Below are 27163 nucleotides of genomic sequence, written 5' to 3'. Positions count from 1 at the left end.
GCATGGGACCTGCTGCTGGGTGGAGCCAGGTCTCAGTAATATCGAGGAAGTCAAGGGGCCTCATTACATGTTAGGCGGTAAGGGTTTACCGGTACCGGTAAGGGCATCGGTACCGGTAAACCCTTACCGCCTTACTACGAGTTCCCTTTGCGGGACCCGACGTTAACGGCTGGTTTTACCAGCCGTTAAAGTAGGGTGCCGCAAAGGGATCTTGTTGCTAATTACGGTACCGCAATTTGCGGTACCGTAATTAGCTCCTTCCCCATTCCCATTATGCCCTATGGGGGCAAAAATGGGAATGGGGAAGTGCCTTGGTGAATGGGGAATTACCGCCCCGTTCACCTTGGAGTAGGGCGGTAATTCCGCCATCCACCAAGGCGGACACAGTAAAATACCGGTGGGAACCATGGCGCTAATAGCGCCATGGTTACCGCCTACCGTGTAATGAGGCCCAAGGTCTTCTATGAGGATTAGGTCTGCTATTTTAGTAGCATGGGCTACTAGCGTTCTAGCGTTAATCAAGGCTCCCTTGATTTTAGGGCTATCTGTGTTTTTGGGAGTAGTGGTATGGCGCTTGTCCTGTGATGGTTCCGGAGTGCCATGGATGTAGGAGTTGTGGGATGGTGTGGCGTTGCAGTTTTGGGGTAAAAGGGAGGTTTTTGTAGAGGGATTAGGTCTAGGCGGCAGCGCTCTGGGGTTCTGTGTATTGGGCAGTGAGCGGGCAAGGGGCTCATAGATTTTGGCTAGTCTAGCTCTGAGCCCTAGGTTCCTATCTATAGTGACTCAAGGAAGACTAATAGGTGGCTGTGGTTGAAGGATGTGAAATAATAACTGTCAAACAGAATGGAAGTATGCAACCAGCTAACGCATGTAAGTAGGATTGGAATGCAAGAAGCTAAGAAAACAGTACAGCTTGCTATGCTTAGTAGAAGAATAGCGGGGCAAGCGCCAAGTATACATATCTACCTCAAAGAAGCACAGTATACAAGTGTGACTCCATTTTACATAAAGCAGAAGTATGCCCAGACTACAAGGGGCCTACCAGGCCGAGATGCATATTCCCGCAAAAGCAGGAGGAAAGAGCGGAATCGAAACTCAGTAAGAAGCAGCTCATGCCTGGGAATTCGAGGTCAACCTAAGGAAGGGAGGAGAGCGGCAACTTCGAAGAAAGGAAACTTAAGAGCATAGCAGCCAGCCAGTGAAGGTCGAGATAAGGAGGCCCCAGGCAGGTGGCAAGGCTAAAGGAAGAATCAAATACACGAAAAGAAGGAAAATGAAGCAGATTCACAGTGAACTAACACGTGACCAGCCAGACGCGAAGAGGTACCAAAGGCTGATGCCACCCAGAACCCGAGCATGCCATAACTTTTCCTGATAAGAAGCTACAGTTTCGAGGCCATCCTCAGCCAACTAATTGACACATAGCCCTAAAGCACTGATTGATGGAAGAAAGGCTGGGTGAATCGTGGGGCACAAGGCACCTGGGTGTCCATTCTGCATGCTGCTAATTAAAGTGGAGATTTATGTCTAGGGGTGTAACTTTCCCAATCACAATGAACCAAATAATCTAGGGTCCTATAGCTTGTAGAACCAATGAGACGTCGTACTTGTAGGGACGTTTATCATGAGTGATGTAGAGGGACGGGCGTAGACACACACCCAATAAGAGTTATCCAATCCTCACACCCTGTTACCATATACAGATATAGCACCTATACATAAGTTACCTTTCCCAACCAATAGAATTGCATGATAAACTTTTGAGTGTTACACGTCAATGATGATGAATTTTGCCTATAAGAATTGCTGTTTGAATGAAGATTGTGGAAGTTGAAGCGAGACGGGCGATCGCATCACTGTTGATTTCCATTGTTTCCCCGTTTTTTGTGCTTGTCATTAAAATGACTTCCCTTTGCCAAACTGCTGAGTTGTCCCTATTGATTTGTGTTGGAGTAAGGGAATCCTGCACCCCATCCTCCTCAAGGTGCAGCTATCTTGTCTTAAATTACTTGAGGGTGAGCTCTGATCCCATGGGCCTGTCAGAGGTCGCTCCGTCCTCCTGTACAAGGGCGAAACGTTTGGAGTAGTCTTTTGACAGAAAAGAGATACATATATATCTTAGATGAGAAGAATACAATATGTTTGAAAACACTGTTGATTCTTTAGAAGTGTCTTTTATGGTACCTCTCATATTGGCCCTCATTACGACCCTGGCGGAAATCAACCGACCGGACCGCCATAGCGTAAATAGCGTTTCCGTAAATATACGGAAACGGAAGTAAAAGCATGGTCCCGGAACGGGAAACATCACGCCGTACACCTATAAAACCACAAATTCCACACAACCATTAAAAATACTACCCTGCGACACATCCCAACCCGTCATCCACCCTAGTGAAACCAAGAAAAATGGGAAAAGTAGCGAAGAAAGCGTGCGACCGCAAGCGGCAGGTCCACTTCTCCCGTGAGGAACTCACCGTGCTCACAGAGACCCTCCAGGAGAATGCTGCCGCCGTCTTCTCCACGCAAATGACCAGGACGGCACTTGCGAACAAGAAGGCCATATGGGCCCTGGTGGCACAGCGGGTAAGTGCGGTGGGGACCGCACCCCGCAACCCACAGCAATGCAGAAAGCGATGGGACGACCTGCGGATACGCGTCCGTAGCATACTTTCTGCCAACCGCAACATTGCCACAGCCACCGGGGGAGGATCGGAATCACCCATCAAGTTGACCTCCTGGGAAGAAATCTGTGCCTCCACCATTGGAATGGAGAGCATAGAGGGAGTCGGAGGGATGGAGAAAGGAGTGCAGACATCCGAAGAATCAGGTAGGTGTCCCAAATAAAACAATGCCAAAACCACAATGTCCAATCATGTGAAGTACCACGTGCCCACATAGTGCAACAGTAACACATGTCCAGGAGAACGTCCACATACATAGGCCTGATAGCACACTTTAAAACTCACATCAAATACATAAATAATTAAAAATCCTAAAAACACCCTCTACACGTGCAGCAGGCACACCCTAACTGCAGGCTGCCAAACAACTGCACCCTCACTCCACACACAAATGAAACCACCTCCAAGGCCCTGACCCAAATCACCCTTAGGTACCACCCCAATGCATGTGATACATTGCCATTCCAATTCCCACAGACCCATTAATAACGCTCGCCCTCCTTTACTCCACCACAGGGTCCGATCCAAACGACGAGCTCCAGGACACCCCTACCAGCACACCTGCAAAGAGGGCCAAGACCAACGGCCAAAGACCCTCCACCTCAGCTGCACGCATCAAGACACGGAAGCAGCACAAATCAAGTGGCAGCACAGAGGAGGGAACTCCAACAGGCACCCCAGCAGCCAGCATGCCCACAACACCACCACCACAGGTCCCCCCAATGGATGCCACAGTAGGCACTGCTTCTGGTGGCAGCAGCACCATAGGTGACACTGCATTAATGGCAGCATGCTCCGACACAGAAAACGGGGATGTCGAAGTCAGATCCATCCATGACCTGTCCCAATCCCCCTGTCTGTTCCATCCCGTACACCATGAGGATACCACGCAGGGGCACCCACAAGACGACGACTGGCCATCCCCCACAAGCCCTGTGGCAAGGCAACATGAGGTGAACAGCCACTCTGTGACACCACCGCAAATGGCCATGGCCCAGCAGAGGCAACAGTCCCTCGACCAGTTAATCGTGCAACAGCAGCAACTGGCCACGCTCCTCAAGGACCATGCCGATGAATGTGGGGGCACTAAGGCAGACATAGAAACATCAACTGAGACACTTAGGGCAGAAATGGAGAGAAGTACAGAGACACTAAGGGCACAAATGGAGAGTAGCACCGAGAGCCTGAGAGTACAAATGGAGAGAAGCACCGAGAGCCTGAGGGGGGAACTGCATGCGACGTCCAAAGACGTATGTGCCGAACTTGCCGCAGTGCGCCGTGTGCTCACTGAGCTCTCACAAACCCTTAGGGACATGCATGGACGTGAGCAGGCAGAGACATCATCCGTTGCAAGTTCCGTCCAGGGCAGCCCCCAACATAGATCTGGGAGGAACCTGCGCTCCACAGGCAGGGGTGCCCCTGATACCCGCAGAGGGGGCTTGCAATAGCGACAGCCCACTGACAATGAGCATCTTTGGACACTGGTGTTCGGGGGGGAGGTAGGAGGGTGGAGGGGGTGTGTTGCGCTCACTTGGGTGGCGGGTCGATAGGGTGTTTAACATGATATCACATATGCCATAAACAATGCACGATCATCCAATGAGATGTGTGGACATTGATCTTTGTGTACGAGGCCATTATAGGCGTACAGTCCATATTGTGCATGTTCCAGACACACACAGTGCCACGAGTCCCGTGTCCATGTATCAGCCACCAGGCGTGAGTGCTAGAAGCATGCATCTATGAGATGCTGACGAATGTCACGGCCCTCCTGTGCCTCGCAGACTCCTTGAGGTGCTGCCACATCCCCACCCTCATCATGACCATCTTCAGGTGCTTGCAGTTCTGCGTCAGGGGGCATGGGCACATTTCTACGTACGCACATGTTGTGTAGCATGACACATGCCATCACCATCTTTGCAACCTTCACATGGCGGTACAGGAGTGCCCCGCCAGACCTGCTGAGGCAGCGGAAACGAGTCTTCAGTAGGCCGAATGCCTGTTCTATGACTACACGGGTACGTGAGTGGGCATGGTTGTAGTCCTCCTCATGCTGGTCCCGTGGGTTCCGGACTGGTGTGAGGAGCCATCTCTTCAGTGGATACCCGGCATCACCTGTATGTGGACAATAAAGGAATTTTGAGGAATGCCATTGCTACGTACGCACCCCCCCCCTTCCTGCCAGGTCATTGCCGCATCACATACCCCACATCATCATGCATGAAATGAGACTCACCAAGTAGCCAGGATCTGTTCCCTGCGTGTCGCTCCATGTAGCGTGGTATTGTAGAGTTCCTCAAGACCATAGAATCATGGGTTGATCCAGGGAATCGGGCACACCAATGTGTAATGATCCTGTTGGAGTCACACACCATTTGTACATTCAGAGAATGAAATTGTTTTCGGTTGCGGTACTGGGCCTCCATGGCATGTGGGACGACCAATTCCACATGGGTGCAGTCGATGGCACCAATGCAACCCGGTATGCCGGCAAGTGCATGGAATCCCACTTTTGTGTTGGTAATTTCCTGCTCCGAGCGTGGTAGAGAGATGTAGTCGTCTGCGTGCTGCAGGAGGGCATCGAGCACTTGCAATAGTGTCCGTGAGAACAGTGGCTGTGATATGCCATGCAACTGTCCGACTGTGTGCTGGTAGGTGCCTGTGGCCAGGAAGTGGAGTACAGACACCACCTTCAGTAGGGGTGGGATGGCGGTTGGGCTATCTATCATGCTGACAAGGTCAGCCTGTGTCATGTCCACAATGGCGGTTATGGTGTCCCGGTCCAAACGGTAGAGGGTGTGGATCTGCTCATCCGTGAGGTTGAACGGATGTGCTCGGAGGCGTGGGATTGCGGGCTGCCTGCGTGGTGGTAGTGGCTGTGCTGGCGGCCCTTGCTGGCCCTGCCTTGCCCTCCTCCTCCTCCTGCGTCTCCTCCGTGCGGCCGGTTGTAGTTGGTGTTCGTCTTCTTCTTGAAGTTGGAGTACTTGCAGTGCTATCAGGTCCCCCAGGGCCAACATAGCTAGTCCTGCCGGTAGCATTTCGGAGTGGGTGTGGTTGTGGGAGGAGACTGGGTGTGCAATTTATGTGTTTTCAGGCTGTATGGCCTCCACCTGTGGTGATTCATTCCACCTGTGCAAGCAGCTCTCCCCTTTGGGTGAGCATGTCCCGCACACAACGCTGCAATTCGACGAATGGCATCTTGCTATTACAATCATGTATTTGTACCCGATGGCAGTGTAACATTGGTTGATATGTTCATTCGGCTATGGTCCCATTGTTTCACATACTATCTTTGCAGTCGCGAACAGACTTGTGAAGGGTCAGTGGAACGTAGTACTCGAGTAACGGTGGACCCTCATGCAACACTGTACCGAGGTTCACCGACGGCCGGGGCGTCCCATTTGTGAGTGAAGGCAGTTGCCATTTTCACACACAGCCGCACTAGATGGATTAATTTGTGATTTCAAGCGGCCACAGATGCCTTTTCGACGTGATGTTGCAAATGAGGAATTCCAAGGGCGGCGCTTTCGGTTTTCAGCTAGCGGCGAGGAGATGCCCACAGGTCCGACTGCAAATATAACGTTCTATTGTTCAATGTCCTTGGGACAGGGGCCATGGCGAGGATGCAATGATTGATATGAATAGTTTGGGATGCGCAATAGCGAATTGGGCGATGAGGCCGGACGTTCCCAAATACATGTTACTTCACAACACTGGAATTATGGGCTGGGGCACAGTGGATTTTGCAGGCTGCATAACGCACAGACTCAATGGAAATTTCACATGTTATGTGAGTATGGAAACAGGCGTTTTCATTACGGGATGAGGGAATGATGTATGGATGCATGGACAGATGATTTGATACAGAGTTTGCCATGTACAGGGCTTCTTGGTATCTATCCGCCTCCCCTGCGCTATGTGATGCAGGGCTGCCATAGTGGGACCATCGTCTATCTGGCCTTGTTGAGCCCTCCCTGTCTCGACGCGCCTTCAGACACTTGTGTCTATGCACGTTACCAATCCCATCTGATGGATTCTGTCTTAACAGACGCATGCACAGGTACACTCGTTTGTGATGGTGTTTTCACCTCGATATAGATAGTTATGATTCGCAAGTGGTTTTTGGGTGGTGATGATCCTTTGGAGTGGGTTAGCATGCATATGGCTGTGGATTTGGTGTGATCATTGAAGTGAGTAATTCAAATGTAGTTCTGATGGCCATACTATTCTTTTTCATTTCATTTGGTTGACAGGTATCTCCTCCCCTTTTGCCACTGCCATCTGTATGCCACTCCTGCAGATGGATTTTACTCCCGACACCTGCTGCTTCGTGTTAATCAGTGGAGCAGCATTACGATCTTATGGGACGATCGCCAGTGGGCCACATGCCCTTACGCAGTACTAGTGGCTAGGAGCAACATTTCGGCCTTTCAGCTGGACTAGTGCCTCCCTATTGGGACGGCCCTGCGGTTCTAGGCGCTTCCATGTTGCCTTTTCTTACGAGAATGTAGCCCCTGTGTACCATGAAGGAACAGGGCGTCACACAAGAAGTAGCTGGTCATTTGTTGCGGATGCAGCCCACAATGGTGAAATGTGTTTTGGAGTTCATGGCCTAATGGCTGTATGGGCTTGGTGAATTTGTTGTGCATTAAATTTCTATTCTGATATGAACCGTGTAGCGTTCTTCTTTGCAAGTGATGTGGCATATTCCTATTTGGGGAGCGATGTATTGTGAGGAGATCTGCATTGGGTTCCAGCTTCGGAGTATAGTTGCGTGGTACTGTGCTGGGCGCGTTTGACTACGAAGCCCAGTGAGGTCAGGGATAAGGGCTGCCAATATGACTGTTTTGATGATGTCATGCTCAGGGGCGGGGGATTAGCTTTTGTGTAACAGATGCCGGTCAGCCAGTTGGATTGGTGGAATGATGTGATTATCGGAATATTGCTGGTCACAGGTGCCTGTGTTTGCGTGCGTTTCTTGGTGGGAGACTGAGGTCATGTCCATTTGTATGGCTTCTGTATTCGTGCCATCTGTGCCCTGCAGCTCCCATTGGCCCCTCTTGAGATTCATTTGTTTGTTGGCAGGCATGGATGACTAGTACATTTCACTGGTTGCATTGTGTGACTTCATTGCACCTACGGGGAGTTGTACAATGTGGCCAGGGAGCGGTGTGCAGGCACTCAGTGGGGCCGTTTACGGTTGGTTCGCGATGCCGTACTTCTCACCATGGCGGAATGGTACTTTCCGCCGTGCTTGATGGCGTTAGGTGCATGTCCGCTAGGGTCAGAATTCGCGTACCGTTGCGCCATGGTGGTAATTACGGTTTGGCATGGCGCGCGCGCGCGTACTTGGTGCAGTTAGCGTTGGCGTTCACTACGGTGTCGCTAATGGCATCGTACTTTGCGGTGACGGGTCATAATCGCACCAAGCGCTATTCGATGGCGGTATTGCATTTCCGCCATCGTTTTTCGATTTCCGCCAGGGTCGTAATGAGGCCCATTGTGTGATAGAGCATTACATTGAGGGGATGACTGAGATAGGGATTCATAGGTACACTGCATATGGGGGAGGGTGAACACTGGGTTAGTGGTCGAATATCGAACACTGGTCAAATATTGGGGGGAAATGTACGGGGGTATCAACACCTCGCCCCTCAATTGAGTATAGATAATATGATAGGCAGATAAAATAGGTCTATTTTTGCAGAAATCAGGATTATAGTGCCTTTATTTAAGGTAAAAAGCTCACATGGCACTGCGCATATTTGAGTTAGGATGACCCAAGAAATGGAGGGTGCTTTAAATATCACACACATACCATGAGTACATAAAGATATATTATGAATAAGGGATACAAGGTGAGAGATGCTTCAATAAATAAATAATAGCTCCCTGAAGAATGAATACATTATCAGACAAAAATATATTTCAAAATGGATAACTCAAGTACAAAATGGTTTCCAGTTCTAAGCCAGGTGTGAAAAACAATGACTCATGCCAAGAGTTTTCAGACAAGCAACTAGGCTGATACATTAGAGAGTGGAAACTTGGCAGGAAAAGCAGACAAGATTAATGATCAAGCCAGATAAAGCAAGAGAAACATTGATACATTTATCTATAAGAATGGCACAATGTGCTTGTGCTTCATGCATACCATTTTGAGAGACCATCTCTATTATTTGGCACCATATAATAGAGTTTATCTATTTCTCCACACTATAAAACACTAACTTGGCAGAACCCCGAAAATCAGATAAAGAGTAGGCACTGATGTGATGAAGGCATTCTTGGCAGAAGTTAAGAACTGTCATAGTCAGCCAAGTCTAAAATAAGCTTGTCAGTTTTGTGTGTCATAGAAAAGTGTGGATGCCAGCTATGCTAATGTGGGCTTGGTGTACACCAGATAAGCCATCCAATAATATTGAAGGGATGTTCTTTCTGTGATTAAGAGGACCTATCAGAAGCATACTCTGACCAAGGTCATCATTTGCATAAGGATGTTGCATCATTCAAATAGCCTATATAAGCAGGTTGAAGGCAACATGTTTTTGAGTGTTTTCCAGCGCGTGACTTGTAACTACAACTAATAAAGACTGCTGAGAAAACTCCTGGGTGCCTGATTTTCTCTTGTCTTTCTCTCTGAGGAATGTTCATGGGTGTCTTGTGTTTGATAGATGATGGGGACCAGGGCAATCAGGCACTAGCTTCTTGACTTTTTGATACAGCTCATCCTGTTCACACACCTTGATCCAGTCCTCGTCCTCCTTGAGGCAACTTTCCATGCTACAAATGTCTTTAATGCCATCTGCTAAACACGGGAACTCCCTCTAAATCATCATCCTCAAACAGCCTTCCTCGACAAACCATCTTCAACAGCATTCTTCTTCCCTGACACATGCTCAACAAAAGAATCCAACCCCTGCAATTTTGTCACCCACTTAACAATACTTCTGGACGTGCCAACCAAACCTCTCTTGTTAAAAATTGCAACCAACGGCTTGTGATTAGTTCTTAACACAAATGGTCTGCGATACAGATAGACTTTGAACTTCATGATTGCCTACACTACCACTAGATCCTCTTGCTCAATCACTGAATAACATTTCTCTGCATCCTTAAGCATCCTGGATGCAAATGCCAACGTATTCTCACCACTAGCATCCTCTTGCATAAGAACTGAGACCAATTGCTATTCACACACATCCGTGTACACCACCATTTTGAGCTCTTCTCTGAAATCTTTCAGTATCGGAACCTTTTTGATATCCTCCTTCACCATTTTAAATTCACTGTCACACTCTTTCAACCACACAACCATCTCAACCCTTCTGGTGAGTCTCCTCGTGTAGCTTGTCTTGCTTGACAGACTCTTAATAAATGTGGCTTAATACTGAGTAAGCCTAAGGAATGATGAAACCTCCATCTTAGTTTTGGGACTGTTAGTATCCACTACAACCTTGACCGCTCTAGTCTTCGGTTTCATTCCACCCCCAGACAATGTGAGCCTAAATAATCTACCTCTGACTTGCAAAATGTACAATTTTGTAGTATTAGTGTAAGTCCAGACTCCCCCAACTTCTCCAATACTATTCGCAATCTGAGATCATGCTGCATGTGATCACAACCCCAAATCAATATATCATCTTGCTAAAACTTGCTACCACCAACTTTCCCTACACTATGCATCACTTTTTGAAAGAAACGCGCAGCCGATATCAATTCAAATGGCATCCTCATGCATTTGAACATTCCCATGTTAGTGGTGAAGGTCGTCACTTCCGACGACTCAGGATATAGCCTGACCTGATGGTATGCTGACTTAAGACCAAGAAGCAAGAATATTCACGCTCAGAGAAAGCAGTAATAAGCTTGTCTATTTTCGGCAGAGGAAATCTCTCTGCAAATTACACACTTATTGGTCTTTCTCAAATCTATGCAGATCCTAACAGCCCCATTGGCCTTCCTCACTATGGCAATAGGGCCAACCCATTCTGATGCATCTGTGGGCACTATTACACCTTCACGCAGCATGCCATTGAGCTAAGCTTCCACTTCCTTTGTGAGAGCTAACATCATTGTCCTCATATTAGCCACTACTGGCACTGGTCTAGGCCTCAGTTTGATTTTGTGAACAAATCCCTTTAGACACCCAATATTGTCCTTTCAGACATCCGGTACCTATGAACCTAAGGAATCGTCTTTCACACCAGGACTCTTGATGGACACCTCCATTCTCTCCCTCTCCTTCACACAGTGAGCACACTTAGGGCTTCATTACACGGTAGGCGGTGGACCAAGGTGCTATTAGCACCTTGGTCCATGCCGGTAAAATACCGGCACCGCCTTGGAGGAAAGGGGAATTACTGCCCTATTCCAAGGTTGGCGGGGCAGTAATTCCCCCTTCCCCCATTGCCCTTCCCCATTCCCATTTTTGCCCCATAGGGCATAATGGGAATGGGGAAGGTGCTAATTACGGTACCGCAAATTGCGGTACTGTAATTAGCACCCTGGTCCCTTTGCGGGTTGGTTTTTAACGCAGGCGTTAAAGTCCAAACCCGCAAAGGCACCTCGTAGTAAGGCGGTAATGGTTAACGGTCACCGGCACCATTACCGGTGACCGTTAACCCTTACTGCCTTCCATGTAATGAGGCCCTTATAACTTGCCCTGTGATAACTTGTTCTTTATCATTGGGATCTAAATTCATTCCCAACACTAGACAAAAGATTGCCACCAATATTTGTCAAAAATATTCTACTAGTCGTACTTCAATCTTGAAACTGTCATTCAACAAGTAATTCACCTATTATCTCAGTAGGATTTTCTCCAAACATATTGGCCTTCACATTAACTTCCTTCAGTACACAACATCCCAACTTAGATTCCCAAGAATCTCTCCCAATGAGTGTGTGATCCGCCCCACTGTCAATCAATATTAAAATCCCCACTCCATTAACACCAAGTAACGCCCTGGGTTTCTGTATTCTGGTGCCTATTGCCGCATTCACCACCTGAATGATTTTAAGACCCTCAAGTAAAGGTGAGTCAGAATCTTCATCCTCACCATCATTCTCTTGAACAATGCCTGCTCTACTAGACTTTAACCTACAACACTTGGACAAATGATCCCTCCTGCCAAACAACCTATGCTCTACATACACAGCAGTGCATTTTTTTTATCATTCGCAAAGTGTTGCAAGCTGCCACACCTAAAATATTGTTTTTGTTAGTGATCCACTTACCTATGTACCCAAACCTCCCTCCTTGTCACAATGCTCTTCCCCTTGCCCTTGTCCTTGTTCCTCCGATCACCCTCTTTTTTGGACCCTTGACCCTGATTAACCATGTTCCTCCCCCTCTGAACAACAGTATGTTCTCCAGAACCTCTGTCTTCTTCCTTGTTTAGTTGGTTTATGCACAGTGCAGGTTGTTCAACATGTTTGCCAATTTCAATAGTGCAATCTAAAGTTGGTTATCTCTCCTTCCATATCCCTTCTCGGACCCAATTGTTAGCACACTTGATCATAAGATGACCCCTTAGATGCTTCCCCTGACAGTGCCCGAATTGGAACTTAATCGTCAAACCCCTCAGCATGGTCAAAAACTCCTACATTTTCTCCAGTTTTTTCTGTTCTCTGCGGGCTAAGTGGTATCACGCCACTATTTTGTTCTCCTTGACTTCAAAGTTTTAATCTAATATTTCAATGCTAATCCACAAAGCTGTTCCACATTACCCCATCAGATGGTTGTGGAGGGTCCAGTAACCTCTTCTATATCTCCAGCCCAGCATGGCCCAGACAATGGTGCAAAAACGCATCCGTCTGCTCATTAGCATAATTAGACCCATAGACAGCAAGTAAACTTTAAGAAGTCTTCTTTCCAGTCTTTCCATCTCACAGCTGTCTCACCCGCTTGTGGCAAGAACAACACTGGACCTGAAATATGTGCCATTACCATGACAAAGTATGAACAATTGTGAGACCAGACTTGTGCGTTCCAAATGTTTTCTATAAAAAATGAAAACACAACAAGGTCGACTCAGGTAAAATTTAAATCTACTATAGAGTAGTCTGAGAGAGTTATGCAATAGATATCTCTGAAACTTTTCACTTGTTTCTCACTTTATTGATTACATCTGTGCTGATCACACTACTGACACTCACTCTTGGAGTTTTAAAAGCTCATTTGTTTTGTTGTTATTGTGCGTGCAACTCCCAGAGTGTTGCAGTCGTCTGACTGTATTTTGTGTTGGTTGCCTAGCAACCCAGACACGCTGAAGCAGTGACACAGAGGATTACATATGCTCCCTTGACGTAACAGCCAGGCACGCCCTCTCCAATCACACTCATCATGCCCCAGCCCCCTTCAGTCGCTCCAGCATGGAGCGGGGGGTAGCAAAGCACAGCAGAGAATGGAGCCAAACAGGAAGGCACTCTCCCTTGACACTGAGTGCTCAACACACACTCTCTCTCTCCTTGCCTGCTCGGCGCACTCCCTTGACTCTGAGGGCCGGGTGCACTCTCTGCTGCCCGCCTGGGGCACCCACTACGGCACGGGATGAGAGAAACACATTTATTTTTTTAGATTCATATTTTGCGCCAAACACCCATGGGCCTCAAGGCGCACCCAAGACAGTTACAATGAAGAACAAAAAGCAATTATCAGAGGGAGGAATATGGGTCGATCTGGGTGTGAAAAAGGCCTAGCCCAGGTCAAAAAGATACATTTTAAGTTGTTTTTCAAACTGGGCAGTTGACTCGCAACCCTTAAGAGTAGAGGGAAGCTGATTCCAAAGATCCAGGGCCCAGGCATGGAAGCCTGAGCCACCGATCCTCTTCAACAGAATTCGTGGTTGCTGTAGAAGAATGTCTTTGTTGAAACAAAGAGTTAGCCAAAAGGGAACTCTAGAGATTCTGGCTGACAGGTCATTCGGGGTTTTACATGTCAGGCAGTTATGGACTAACATGGTGCCTTTGAATCAAATTCTTTGGCTGACAGGCAACCAGTGTAGTCTTCTGCGAGCATCAGTAACATGGGTGCGTCGGCCAAGGCTGAAGGCGGCCCGGACTACTCCATGCCAGATCACCTGTAGACTTTTTACATTCGCCTGGGAGGAACCTATAAACTGGCTATTGCAGTAGTCTAGTTTGGCATTAATAATGGCAGCCGCAATCATAGCCCTATCGGTCTCAGAGAGGTATGGATGAATTTGCCACAGCAAGTGGATGTAGAAGGAGCAGGAAGATTCAAGGTGGAGAACATGTTTCTTAAATGAAAGATGAGAATCGAAGTAGACCCCTAATGTTTTAACATGATCAGAAACCTTAATTACATTACCTGCAATATGAAAACCACTATAAAATGAATAAAGATGCTTACGTTTTACCGGTGTACCCAGAATGAGCAATTCAGTTTTCTTGTTGTTAAGGGCCGAGGAGTTTTTGCCTTCCATGATTGTATGGCATTAAAAATTATATTTACCATCTTTAGATCTGTGCTATAGCGGCCTGACAATTCATAAGTATCAAAGCGAACACCCAGTGAGGATTGAAGATCGAACAATTGTTTTATATTAATATTAAACAAAAGGGGCAACAAAGCAAGATCCCTGCGGGACCCCACAAGCTAGCATTGCTTTTTGGGATTGTGCATTATCCTTACTTACAAAGACAGTTTGTGGACCAAGAAATGATCTAAGCAAGTTGGTTGCAGGATCGGAGCATCTACCCACCTAGACCAATCTATCAGCCAGAATGGCATGATCGACCAAATCAAAGGCGGCCGAGAGGTCCAAAAGAAGTAACAATGCCTGGCCGCCTTTATCAATTATCTCAGCAATGTTAGATTTAAGATCGAGAATAGCAGTTTCGGTCCCGTGATTCACACGGAACACAGAATGACCAGAGCAAAGCTTTGGTAATGATTAAGCACAAGCTTATCTAAAATCTGCAATAAAAAAGGGACTTTGCTGATTGGCTGGAAGTTTCTTGGATATCCAGCGTCAAGGTTTTCCTTTTTCAGAAGAGAGGTAATCCATGCCTCCTTAATGCTATCTGGGACGGAAGCTTTGGTAAATGACAGATTAATAAGAGTAGTTACCCAGGGTATTAGGGAATTGTGGAATTTTTGAAAAAGTGACGCAGAGAAGCTATCCCCTTTGCATGACGTGGGTTTCAGCTTCAGTATAAGTTCCGGAACTTCACTTTCTGATACCTCATGAAAGGAAAAACTGGGAGAAGCTGAGTCATGACAGAAGCAGGCAGGGGATGTGTCTTTATCGTGAGGTTGAAGTAGGTTAAGTTGGTCTGATATATTTTGTTGATGCGGTGTAATTTTCTGGGCAAAACAGTCATGAATGTGTTGGCACCATGCATTGTCTGCTTCAAGAAGAATATCCACAGAATTGCCCTTTAGTTCTTAGAGCACCTTAAACAATTGCCTTGGTCTGGATTTGACTCACTCAATCCTGGCATTAAGTTTTGCTTCTTTGGCTTTCAACAAGACATTCTTAAAGAGCTTTACAGATGTCGTGTAAATACTAAGGGAAACAGAAGGATGTTTACGCCAATGGCGTTCAGCTCTCCTTTTTTCTGTCCTAGCAGTGCGAATATCTGAAGAAATCCGCAATTTGGAAGAAAGTGATTTCTTTTGATGCGACTCCTCCTCCTCACCTGGGAGCACAACCGCACAGACATCGACAGACAGCTTGCACGTGAGCCTCCATGAACCGCACACCCAATAAGGAGCAAACTGCTCCGTGGCCATCCCTCAGCAACCACAGCAACCTCGAGACTCAGCCAGTCGCATTGATCCGTAGCCCAGGTGTCCATTCCGCTGCTGCTGGGATGACAAGTAAGTGCTTGCCACCAGTATAATGAGGTAACATGCTCTTGTCTCCTTTAGTATCTTCCTTTATTAAAATGACATATATGAAGGCTGCAGCACCTCCAGCCTGCTCAGCTGTAAACTTCAACTGAACCCTCTACTTCAACATTCTCTGTACCACCTTTGGTTCATAACAATTCCAAACAGACACAAAGAGCGCAGGTAGAATTACTTTACAACACTTACTTTGTGTGTTTGGGTAGGACAAAATCTAATCAGTCATAATTCTCTTTCAGGATAAAATTGAAGCTTCTGACATTGGAAGTTAGTCTAGCATGTGATAACTGCCCCTCAACATCAGTTTGTGACATAACTGTTCCAAATCCCTAATAGTACAACAATGGTTCATGCCACAATGTCATGCCCGTATGACATTAATAGTCCAAAAGAAACACTCATCTTGTACCTCCATTTTGGATTTGGATACTCCTCTACCAGAATGAAAAAAGTTCAGGTGGGCTCAACCTTTTCACAACAAAATCATTACTTAAGGCACAATAAGTTACAAAAGTAGAACAGAGCACTTCAGAAAAATGTTCCCTGACGCCTGGACAAGAGCCCACTTCTGAACCATGATAAACTTGGAGTCCCTCTCCAGGCGCGTCGTGCTCACCACTGAGTCTAAAAGACCCCTTGAAATGATGTTCAGTAATATTATTAATCTGCCAAAAGCCAAAGAAAACACAACATATACTGCAATGATGATTCAGTAATGTAATGAACATGCACAGCGAGGGAACAGATTCATATCTGCCAGAGCCAGCTGGCATCTGTCATGCACATCAGCCAAGACTTAGGAATGGAGATATTATGCCTTAGCCTGGCTCTCAGAATCACATTCAGTCTGTTCATTCTACTCTGAATATTTTAGAAGCTAAGTCCACTAAACTCAGTAAATGACCCTTAATTCATGCCTGCTCCATTCCATGCATGCCATTCAAATACATAGCCCTATTGTTGATCATGGACCGGATGTGATGGCTGTCACAGAGACCTTACTGAGAGATCATGCTCGTCTACCTCTCTGACGCTCTCCAATGGCTTTTCTATTGTGAACGTCCACAGACAAAGCTGGATGGGTGGTGGGATGTCTCTTATTTTTCATTCTGCTTGGACAATGTATGCCATTCCAATTGCATCCGTGCCCACTTGTGAAATTCTGTGTCTTAAATACACATACCTTTATACCTCCACCACACAGATATTAGTTGTATGTTGCCCCCATGATTATTTCCCTGATCTTTAAGATGTTAATATCCCTTTGAGGTACATGTTTCTGCATTTGTAATTAGAGGAGATTTAACTTGGATTTTAAGTTACCCAAGGACATTCAAGTTTTTTCAGTGTGTTATGCTTTAAGCAGCCTAGGTTTTTAATTCAAAGCTACTGGGGCAACTCATATAACATGTTAGACCTTGGGCTGGGTTTTAATCAAGTGGACAGACAGCGGTTTGGAAAGACCAGTGAGTTATTATTTTCTATCTCTTAAGTCTCACAGCCAGCTTGTCTAGGGTAGCAAGAAATACCACCATTTAAGTTAGAGACCAACCACCCTTCCAAGCCCCTACCCTGAATCCCAGCCTATGGAATATTTCCCGCTATTGCGGACATCCTTGCCTCCACCAAACATACTGCCATTCCAAAATGAAGCGATGAAGTCGCCCCTTAAAGATCGTAGGTGATGCAATCTGACACCAAAAGGAATGTCCAATTCTCTCTATGCCCTTAGAATGCATCTTAGAAAAGCAGAAAGAAATTGGATTAATGATCCACCCCCTCGCAATGCTTTGCCCTGTAACTGGCCCACAAACCATATAAGTTGGCACTATTAAAAGCCATAAAGAATTTCTGTGTCCAACAGATCAATTCTCCAAAAAACCTCTATGAAGGAACTGTTGTACATTCTAGGGAACTCAGAAACCCTGTGGAAAAGCAACGCGCTTTCTTGCTTCTGAAACTTGGTGAAGCCATTTTCAGTAGTATTGTACAGTACAGAAAAAACCCAAATCATCTGTTTTAGACCTCACTGCGCTAAGTAATCTTAATGCTTCATCCAAGTCCTATCAGTCATTGCCTAAACCATTTGATTTCAAAGCTACTTCAGTCGCTGACACTTCGGATAGTACCTGAAAGCTGAAACCCACTTATTGTCTTGTGGACCCTTGTCCATGTATAACACTAAAGAAGTGTGCTAAGGCATTGGCTCCCTTCATAAATGATTTCATAAACACTTCATACGGGACTCTGATTTTGCAGAGGTTCTTAAGAAGGGTTGGATTACCCTCTGGACCCAGAGGTATGGTTTCATTACAGAACAATGAGCAATGTCTCTTTGGAAATTGAAAACTCTAAGTGAGTTTTATTTAATTTATTAATTACATCTATGTAACGCCCAGACCCGGGGGTATCACAGCGTTCAGTACAGAGAAAAATGTTTGAGGAAAGAACGGGTCACAGGGACCTTAGTCATATTACAAGCTTTCTGAAGGTCGGGTAGGATTGCTCATTTCTGCTTTGCATTGGAAGAGAGTGCCAGAGGGTGGATGCTGTGACACAGAAACTGCCACCTCCTGCTCTTCTACTTGTATCTCGGAGTAAGTAATGAGATGCTGATGGAGGGTTATGACGAACGTACATGATGTTTCAAAGCAACGCTGTTACTGAGATAGAGAGGGGGGCCTCTTTGTAGATGCAAGGTTGTGCAATGGTTAGTTTTACGAAGTCAATGCGGGCTTTGATGGGTAGCCAGTGCACCTCTCATCTGACTGCAACCAAACAACTTCAATGAAATGTAGAGGAGCACTCATTTTGGGGAGATTGGCAATGAGGGTTTTGCTCCAACGTAGGCACAGAGACAGCTCTAGTCGTTTCAGACCCTAGTGTCCTAGAGCACTTGGATCTTTCGCCAGCTTTTGACACCTTTGATCATCCCTCTCCTGCTATGCCATGCGGGGAGCTAGCGGCAGTGCAAGGGCACAGCCAGGCATGAAGATGTTTTCATACCGCCGTATATTGTGGCCAAAGACATTATGAAAATGTGTTGGGACTTGCAGCGGTTGGATTTTAATTTGTTTTACTTTATTTAAGTTTGACAAGCACATGTTAAACATTCATCGCAAGTGTTGCTGCGCGTTTACATCATATCGTTGCTGCACAGGTTCCACTCGGGGAGCGTTCAGTCTACAGCAGCGATACATCGAACTGGAACGTCCGAAACTCACTCCATAAATCCCCAGGGCCCGGCGACAGTGGCTGCAGTGCAATGTGTGTATCTTCACACTCAATAACCCACGTTAGCTCCCTTAACCACTCTCGCTTACTTGCAGGCAATTGGCCTTTCCATCACATTAGAATGCAATGTTTCGTCAGCAAACACCCTGCGTTAAGAAATGCCCTTATCGATTGGATTTTTTCATGAGTTACCCAGCAAAAAACGGATTGCAAACTGTCTAGCTGTTCACCCAATTTTCCACAAAAATTGTGTTGTATAATGCATCATTTTGACCCATTACTCCCAAAAAATGTCTTGGTGGGTTCAAGCTACCTCGCTATGCTCTGTCCCTCTAGCACATTTGTGGGATATATTGAAATCCTTTGTGTTAAAACATTAATCAGCCGCCAATGGAGGAGCCTTATTTCACAATCTCTGGTTAACATCCATTTAAAGATGCCCCAAATCCCAACCATTGGGTGCTAACCCATTCCTGTATTTCTGGGCATCTTCCCATACTTTTGCTCATGTGACTGATTGCAGAAGCTATTCAAGCATCTGGCCATACATGATCCTGGCAATATTAGCTCTCACCCTCTGTGGCAGGCAGGCCAAGGCCATACATGACAACATTTGGCTGCCATTCATTGTCCCAGGAAACAGCAAAAGCATGTTGGGCTTGGTCCTGGATTCAGACAGGAGTTCTTGGTTAAGGACGCCCCGGGATACAGAAGACTTTATCCGACTAGACCCATACATGAAGGGCCACCAACAGCCATTGGAGCAAGGAGGCTCACGCAGGGGACAGGGTACCTTATGAGCGTGCTAACCCTGCAAAGGTTAAGACCTTCCATAAGCACGTTAACAGTTGCATCCACAATGTGGCTTTTTTAATCTGGACTCCTGGAAAGTCAGTGTGCCAGGCAGGGAAACAATCGGAAATACAATGGCCTTCCATGGCCTTGCACCAAGGTGCAGTTTAGGACTTTTGATCTGCCATGTGTACCCAGAGAAGACAACTAAGGTAAGCTGACATGAAACTGCTGAAAGTACCTACATGGAAATAAGTCGAGACATTTGTCAGACGATTCACTGTTTGGGAGGCACATGCATTAAACCAACTGAATTCTGCATTCCGCCATTGGTTCGTGTCTACTAGCGACGTCCAGGTCCATGCCTGCAGCGTTCATCAAAACCTAGGCAATCAAAACACCCCTACTGAGCACGGGGGTTCAAAGCCTGCACTGGACACCGACCCTGGGACAAGAGAACAAGGTCACTTAGGGATCCTTCAGTTCCACAAAGCACTGTCTGGAATGCACACCTTTGTTTTCTTTCAATTGTACTGGTTTTTCAATGATGGGTGTCTCCTTGCAGGCCCCAGCTTAGCCTTAAGAATAAGATATAAGGTTGACCGACGCTACCAAAGGGGGAGCCAAATATCGTTTTAAGGATTTCTTGCTGCGTCACTGTTAGGAGCCCCCGATCAAGCGGTTCCGAAACGTTTCTACCTACTATAACCTTTGGCCCCTTTGCGCAGGCTGCCAAGTACGTTTCCCACAATTTTAATCTCTCTCTCTCTTATTTTCTAGAATCAAGAAAGTTCTCTCTCATTGTTAATTCCATAAAGAAGTTCTATTGAAGCATCATTGCTTGTGTGCCATTCATATTTGAATTTTAGATGAAACGATGGGCAGCAGCGATTACAAATATTCCCAAAATGACTCCAAAATATACACTTTACATGAAGAAAGATATGCGGTTGAAGAGCACATTGGTAGCTATGCAGGCCTTGTCCTTGCACAGAACGTTGGTGTTTGTAACAGCCAAGCATCCACAGTCCAACATGTGCTTTGCCGCCTTCTATGTGACCTACAGGAGAGTAAATGTGTTGTCCTTTCCAAATGTTCAACATTATTTTAAAACACAGCCTCTGTTTCTCGTCTAAAGTGTTTATTTGTTTGATTTGAGCGTTTCTCTGAAAAAAAGCAAGTGTCTCACCCCTTCCTTTTTAACTTGTTCTCGCGTGAAATCGGATATTTTGAAGAGCAGAACGCTGACAGCTTCTTCAGTGTTTGGGCCAGCTTTCTTTTGGCACTCTGCAATCTCCTACATCTGCCATGTGTCTAAGGATTCTGTTTCTGGCAATGTTTCACCTCTTTGCTGCATTTGTTGTCAGATCAGGCACATTAACATTTAATCACACCTACTTTATGAATACAACACTACACGCCTGTCTCTTCTGCCTATAAGCCCACTTCCTCTGTGTCTGTCTCTGTCTTCCAGTTTAAAGGAGAACTCACACCTTTCCTTTGAGATATATGTTTTGGACCGTGTCACCATCTGTGGTTGGGAGATTCGATACTCACCTAAAAAGTCACATTATAATATCAGAGCCCAAACATCCAAATATGCAAGACGTTGCCATCTTTGCTGCATTCACGTGCAGTGAAAGGTATGAAACAAATCAAGCAATCACGCCAAACCTAGAAAAACGTGCATTCAAAGGAACTTTATGGGGTGCCAGAAAAGCAATGCTATCATTACTTTTTAAAACCGAAGGCCCGAGAGATTCCTAGGCAATTTCAACATGTTCTCTTGTGTTTCTGCTTTTCTGCGTGCAATCCTTAAATTCCTTGATTTGCAAGTAGTGTTAAGCAGTGTAGCAGTGCAAAGAGGACCTGGTATTTGTAAAGCAGCTTTCTCCTCTTGCCACAAAGATGGCCTTATGGGCCCAAAGAAATGATCCGCCCAGAGGGACAGTGTGGGAGGACGGGGCGGGAAGAACGAGGTGACGTGTGACCCTGGCCCACAGGGTTTGGTCAGGGGAGCCCGCATTGCAAGGGGAAAAAACAAGGGGTTCTCTTTGGCTCATGGCGCAGAAGGGAGGGAAGGCAGTAATCGGGGCTGTGAGGCAGGCATTGTATCAAGAGAGACACAGACTCATTGGTGGCAGTACCTGACTGATTGAATATGGCTGGACCCCTTTTGCAATGGCACAGATGGGCTAAAAAACAGTGGTGTGGAAGGTTGCCCAGAGCAATGCCAGTAGTTCAGATTAATTCCAAGCCTTCCACCCATCACTCCTTTGGTTTCAGAAGTTAGGAGAGGCAATAATTGGGGCTGTGAGTCTGGCATGGTATCAAGAGAGAGACAGACTCAAAAGCCTTTGTTTTAAAACCTTTATTTACTAAGGTTCCTGGGTTGGTGAAATGCCTAACTTGCCCTAACTCTAAAGGGATGGTTCCCTTAACTGATGTTTCTAAAGGCCTTAAATGTGTGATTTTCCAAAATAAAACTTTGTCTGTGTCTAAAGCTATGCTTGCCCTCACTCTTTCTAAAAATGTGAAAGGAAGTCTTTAAAAAAAGAAAATAGTGGTTCAACAGAAAATAGGAAACCAAAGTCGGTTTCAGGTGGTCTTCTCACCAGGTGTTGTTTAGTCATTGGGCCTCATTACGACCCAGGCGGTAAGTTACCGCCTGGGTCGTACCTTTACCACCATGGCGTAAACTACGTTTACGCCATGGTGGTTGGCGGACTTACCGCCCCATTCCGAGGTTGGCGGGGCGGTAAGTCCCCAATCCCCATTTACCCTTCCCCATTCCCATTTTTGCCCCACAGGGCATAATGGGAGTGGGGAAGGCGTTAATTACGCCACCGTAAATTACGGTGGCGTAATTAACAACATGGTCCCTTAGCGCCATGGATTTTAACACCTGCTAAAAGCAGGTGTTAAACCCTCCATGGCGCTAAGGGACCTCGGAATCAGGCGGTAAGGGTCGGCGCTGTTTACGCCGCCGTAAACCCCTTACCGCCTGGGTCCTAATGAGGCCCATTGTCACAAAAATGAGTTAAATAAAAAAAAGCTCCGTAATTGATATTGATTTTTTATTTGTATCGCGCTCAAACACAGGGGTTTCAGAGCGCGACGCGGCAGGGGAAGGGAACATGGGAGAATAAAAACAGCGATCTTACTAGGCGCAGTGACATTGAGAATGTGCAAGTGCAGTAAGACCTTCTCCACAGAACCCTTGCAATATTCTCAAATACCTTGAGTGTGTTTGGATTCCTTGGGGTCCCCTTCCCCAAGCTTCAACTTGTTCAAGTTCAAAAAACCACAAGAGAAATATAACACAGTTCCTTTTGAAGCGCCTCAGGATTCCCTTCCCCAAGCTTCAATCCTTTTAACACTACAAAACAATAAGTCTCCAACTTGATCAGGCCGCTCATGGTTCCCTTCCCCAAGCTCAGGCCCCTTTCATTTTCCAACACAAATTCAGTTTTGTCAGGATGTACTTTGCTTTCATCATTAGGTCTTTCAGGGTTCCCTTCCCCAAGCGTAGGCCTGTTTTTGGTTTCAAATAAAAGTTCAACTTGTCAGAATGTAACTTTCCTTTTTAACACAGTTCTTTTATACACACTTCACTCGTGGGGCACAATCAGAGACTTTCGAAACTTCCTGGTTCTTTGCTCCTCCTAAGTGTGACCACTGTGATCTGTAGCCCCTCTATTTATTTCTTGCTCTTCTTTTTAAACCTTTCACCTTCAGGTGTTTCCTTCACCCCTTCTTGTTTTCCTTGGTGTCTTGCTAGTGCACTCTTGCACCTTCCCTTGGCTGTTCCTTTTGTTCCACAGTGCACTCTTGCACTTTTCTTTACTTTCTTATTGTGCCTCTTGCACACCTCTCATCTTTTTGTTTCACTGTACACTTTTGCACTTGTCTGTTTCTTTCTCGTGCTTTCTGCACGCCCAATACACTGTACTCTCTTTACCATGCAAGCTTTGCACTTTTCTTCATCGTACACGCTTTGCCCTCTTTAAACTCTTCACATGCCTTGCTTTCGCTTTTCTTTGCTTCCGTGCCACCAGCGCTCCTTTTCTTCTTTCTATTTCTCTTCGTCTGTTTATTTCTTATATTTTCTGTCCTTAGCGCACTTTCAAACCTTTCTGCTCTGTGCCGATTTAAAACTGTGTCTTTCTCCCGCTCCGCTTCTGTCAAACGCACGGTCCCATGTCTCTCTCTTACCGGGTAGCGTCGCTGTGACAAGCGGTTCCTCTGGATGCACTTGGTTGCGCCTATATTGCCCTAAACCTCCCTAGCCAGCGCTGGTGGTCTGCTTATCTAGGGTTAGGATAAATAAGAGAGAGACTTGCCCTAATCTATGTACTAATCACCAAACATGACTTTCATAACAGGAAATTGTTCTTAAAACTGTGTGAAATTGGCTTTGCAAATGAATTTATTCAACTTTAATCTTTTTCTGTGCTCTGCGGGGGGGGTGGCCAAACCACTGGCGTCACATCCAACACTGACAATGAAAGAAAGGATTTGTATGGGGGTGCTCATTTAGACTTTAAAGGGAGGTGAGTTGTAAGGCCATTTCTAAAGAAGAGGAATGGGAGTTGGCAGGGAGGCTTTGAGGTGCGGGTGACAATCTAGAATTCAACATCAGCCTTTTTTATATACGCTACCATATAATAAATACTTTGGGAAGTTCCCAAATCAGAGCATGGCTCTTTTCATGTTATCAGAGAGACACACGTTCATTTTGGGGGATTTGCGTGGCTGTGATATGACAAAGAGTTTAGTTCATGAATGGCGGATGAGGAGGGGGAGACTGGGGAGATGTAACGCTCACCTGAGTCTTGGTCTTGTGGGGTTGCGGCCTCACCACTCTCCTACCGATCCCTTGAGTTCTTCTAAAGATTTCGAGCACAATCAGCAGGGGAGAGGTAGGTTTGTTTGTCACCTGTACCAGCTCACTATGGTGGGCTAAACTTCACCTGCGCCTTTCTCTGGAGTTGCACCTGAACCTCACCACCTGTTAATATGAATAAATAGTTATAAACTTTGCTTCTGCAATGGGCCACCCACTGCCCACTCCCACCAATCCCAAGTAACAAGCCGGTAACTTGTTTTTAGCCTGGGAGTATTGTGGACTGAATTAATCAGTTGCTTTCACTGGATTCAAAGACGTAGTCCTGCTGATGTCGACTCGTGCTAGCTTCTCCATTATAGTTAACTGACTATGCTTTAGGTAGTGGTTCAAAGTTTCTTAAGATCAATGTATCTTCAGTCTTTATCGTGCCATATGTTCATTGTCTTGCATGTCATGTATGCAGTCGCTGCTTGTTTTCTGGTGGTTATGTAATCCTCCGCGTTGTCCTTTTACAGGTGTGGGCCATGGGAGAATGCCTTTGCTGGGACTCCTGCTTTACACCCAGACAGAAGTCTCCCAGGATTCAGCACAGATGTAAGGGTACAGTCTATGCAAGATAAATTAGTTAAGTGTGCACCTGAGCAGAGTCATGTACCTGAGGCCAGTTGCAGGTGAGCATCTCTGACTGCGTGTCTGTGGTGCCGAGTATGTGGGTGCTTGGGGGCATGGGCACCCGCCGGCAGAATGAACTCCTGGCTGAGCCCCCGCCCCCGGGCCAGAGAGAAGAGACACAGGGCCTCATTCCGAGTATGGCGGTAGGGGTTAACGGCACCGGTAAGGATGCTGGTGCCGTTAACCCCCTACCGCCACATTCCGAGTTCCCTTAGCGGGTCCCACCAGCTAATAGCACCATGGCTACCTCCAAACACGGAATTACCCCCACAGTATGGATGGCCCTTTGTTTTGTGCTCCATACTGTGGCCCTCATTACGACCCTGGCGGAATTCGCGGTGCAAAATGCACCGCGGAGCATGGCGGAAAGCCGCCGATAGCGCCATGGGGGTTGGCGGATTTACCACCCCATGCCGACCTTGGCGGAGCGGTAAATCCCCAATCCCCATTTTACCCTTCCCCATTCCCATTCTTGCCCCATAGGGTATAATGGGAGTGGGGAAGGAGTTAATTACGCCGCCATAAAGTACGGCGGCGTAATTAACAACGAGGTCCCTTAGCGCCATGGTTTTCTCCGCCCGGTAAAACCAGGCGGAGAAAACCTCCATGGCGCTAAGGGAACTCGTAGTAGGGCGGACGGGTCTGCCGCGATTACCGCTGGCGGTATCCCACTCCGCCAGGGTCGTAATGAGGGCCTGTGTCTCTCTCTGGCCCGGGTAAAAGCAGCAAACATTTCCAACTAAGCCCTCCCCTCTAGTCCTCATATTGATGGATGGTACTGGAGGGGAGCGCTTAGGGGCCACCGGAAGCTTCTGATGTTTTGCTTCTGGTATGCCCATGCTTAAGGTAGGAGTAGCATGCCCACAGGACACAACTATAACCACAAAAGTGATGGGTGGAAGGTTTTGAATTATTCTTAACCACTGGCATTGCTGTGGGCAACCTTCCACACCACTGTTTTTTAGCCCGTCTGCGCCATTGCAAAAGGGGTCCAGCCATGCAAATCAGTGAGGTACTGCCACCAATGGTAGCAGCCCAGCCCGAACTGCTAGGCCAGGTCTCCTCTTCACGGAACCACCAGCAACCCCAGACCTGTTTCGGCCTTGTTGGGCCTCCTAAGTGAGGTGCAGCTTGGTTCCCTATGGAGCAGCAAGCAAGGGACCCATGTCTGGGCATACCCTCTCTCACATAGTGAGACAAACTACAACCACAAAAGTGATGGGTGGAAGGCTTTGAATAAATTTTAAGCACTGGCATTGCTCTGGGCAACCTTCCACACCACCGTTTTTAGCCCGTCTGCTCCATTGCAAAAGGGGTCCAGCTATTTGCAAATCAGTCAGGTACTGACACCAATGGTAGCAGCTCAGCCCGAATTGCTAGGCCAGGGACCCTCCGCATGGAAACAGAGGTTAAGATTCATTCTAAACCTTCCAGCCAACAGCTCTTTTTTTTTGCTTTGCCAACCCGAGTGGGACGAGTATGCCCAGACGTGGGTCCTGTGCCTGCTGGGCCTAGAGACCCAAACTATTCCGCACTGATGAAGCCCAACAAGGCCGAAACATGTTAGAGGATGCTTGTGGTCCCATGCAGAAGGGATGTGACCTAGCAGTTCGGGCTGGACTGCCCCCTTTGGGGTGGGACCAGGCCTGATTTGCATATGTTCTTTTCCCCTTCTGTAATGGCTTGGCAGGCAAAGAACGATGGTCTGGAGGGTTATCCAGAGCAATGCCAGAGGTTAAGATTAATTCTAAACCTTCCAGTCAACACATCCTTGTTTTTGCTTTGTCACCCCGAGTGGGACGGGTAGACCCAGACATTGGCCCGTGCGAGCTGGGCCTAGAGACCCAAGCTATTCCGCACTGATGAAGCCCAACAAGGCCGAAACATGTTAGAGGATGCTTGTGGTCCCATGCAGAAGGGATGTGACCTAGCAGTTCGGGCTGGACTGCCCCTTTTGGGGTGTGGCCGAGCCTGATTTGTATATGGTCTTTCCCCTTCTGTAATGGCTCGGCAGGTGAAGAACAATAGTCTGGAGGTTTGCCCAGAGAAATG

Source organism: Ambystoma mexicanum, chromosome 4p, assembly GCF_040938575.1.
Source record: "Ambystoma mexicanum isolate Mex_15411 chromosome 4p, UKY_AmexF1_1, whole genome shotgun sequence".
NCBI lineage: Eukaryota > Metazoa > Chordata > Amphibia > Caudata > Ambystomatidae > Ambystoma > Ambystoma mexicanum.
This window is presented reverse-complemented; position numbering follows the sequence as displayed.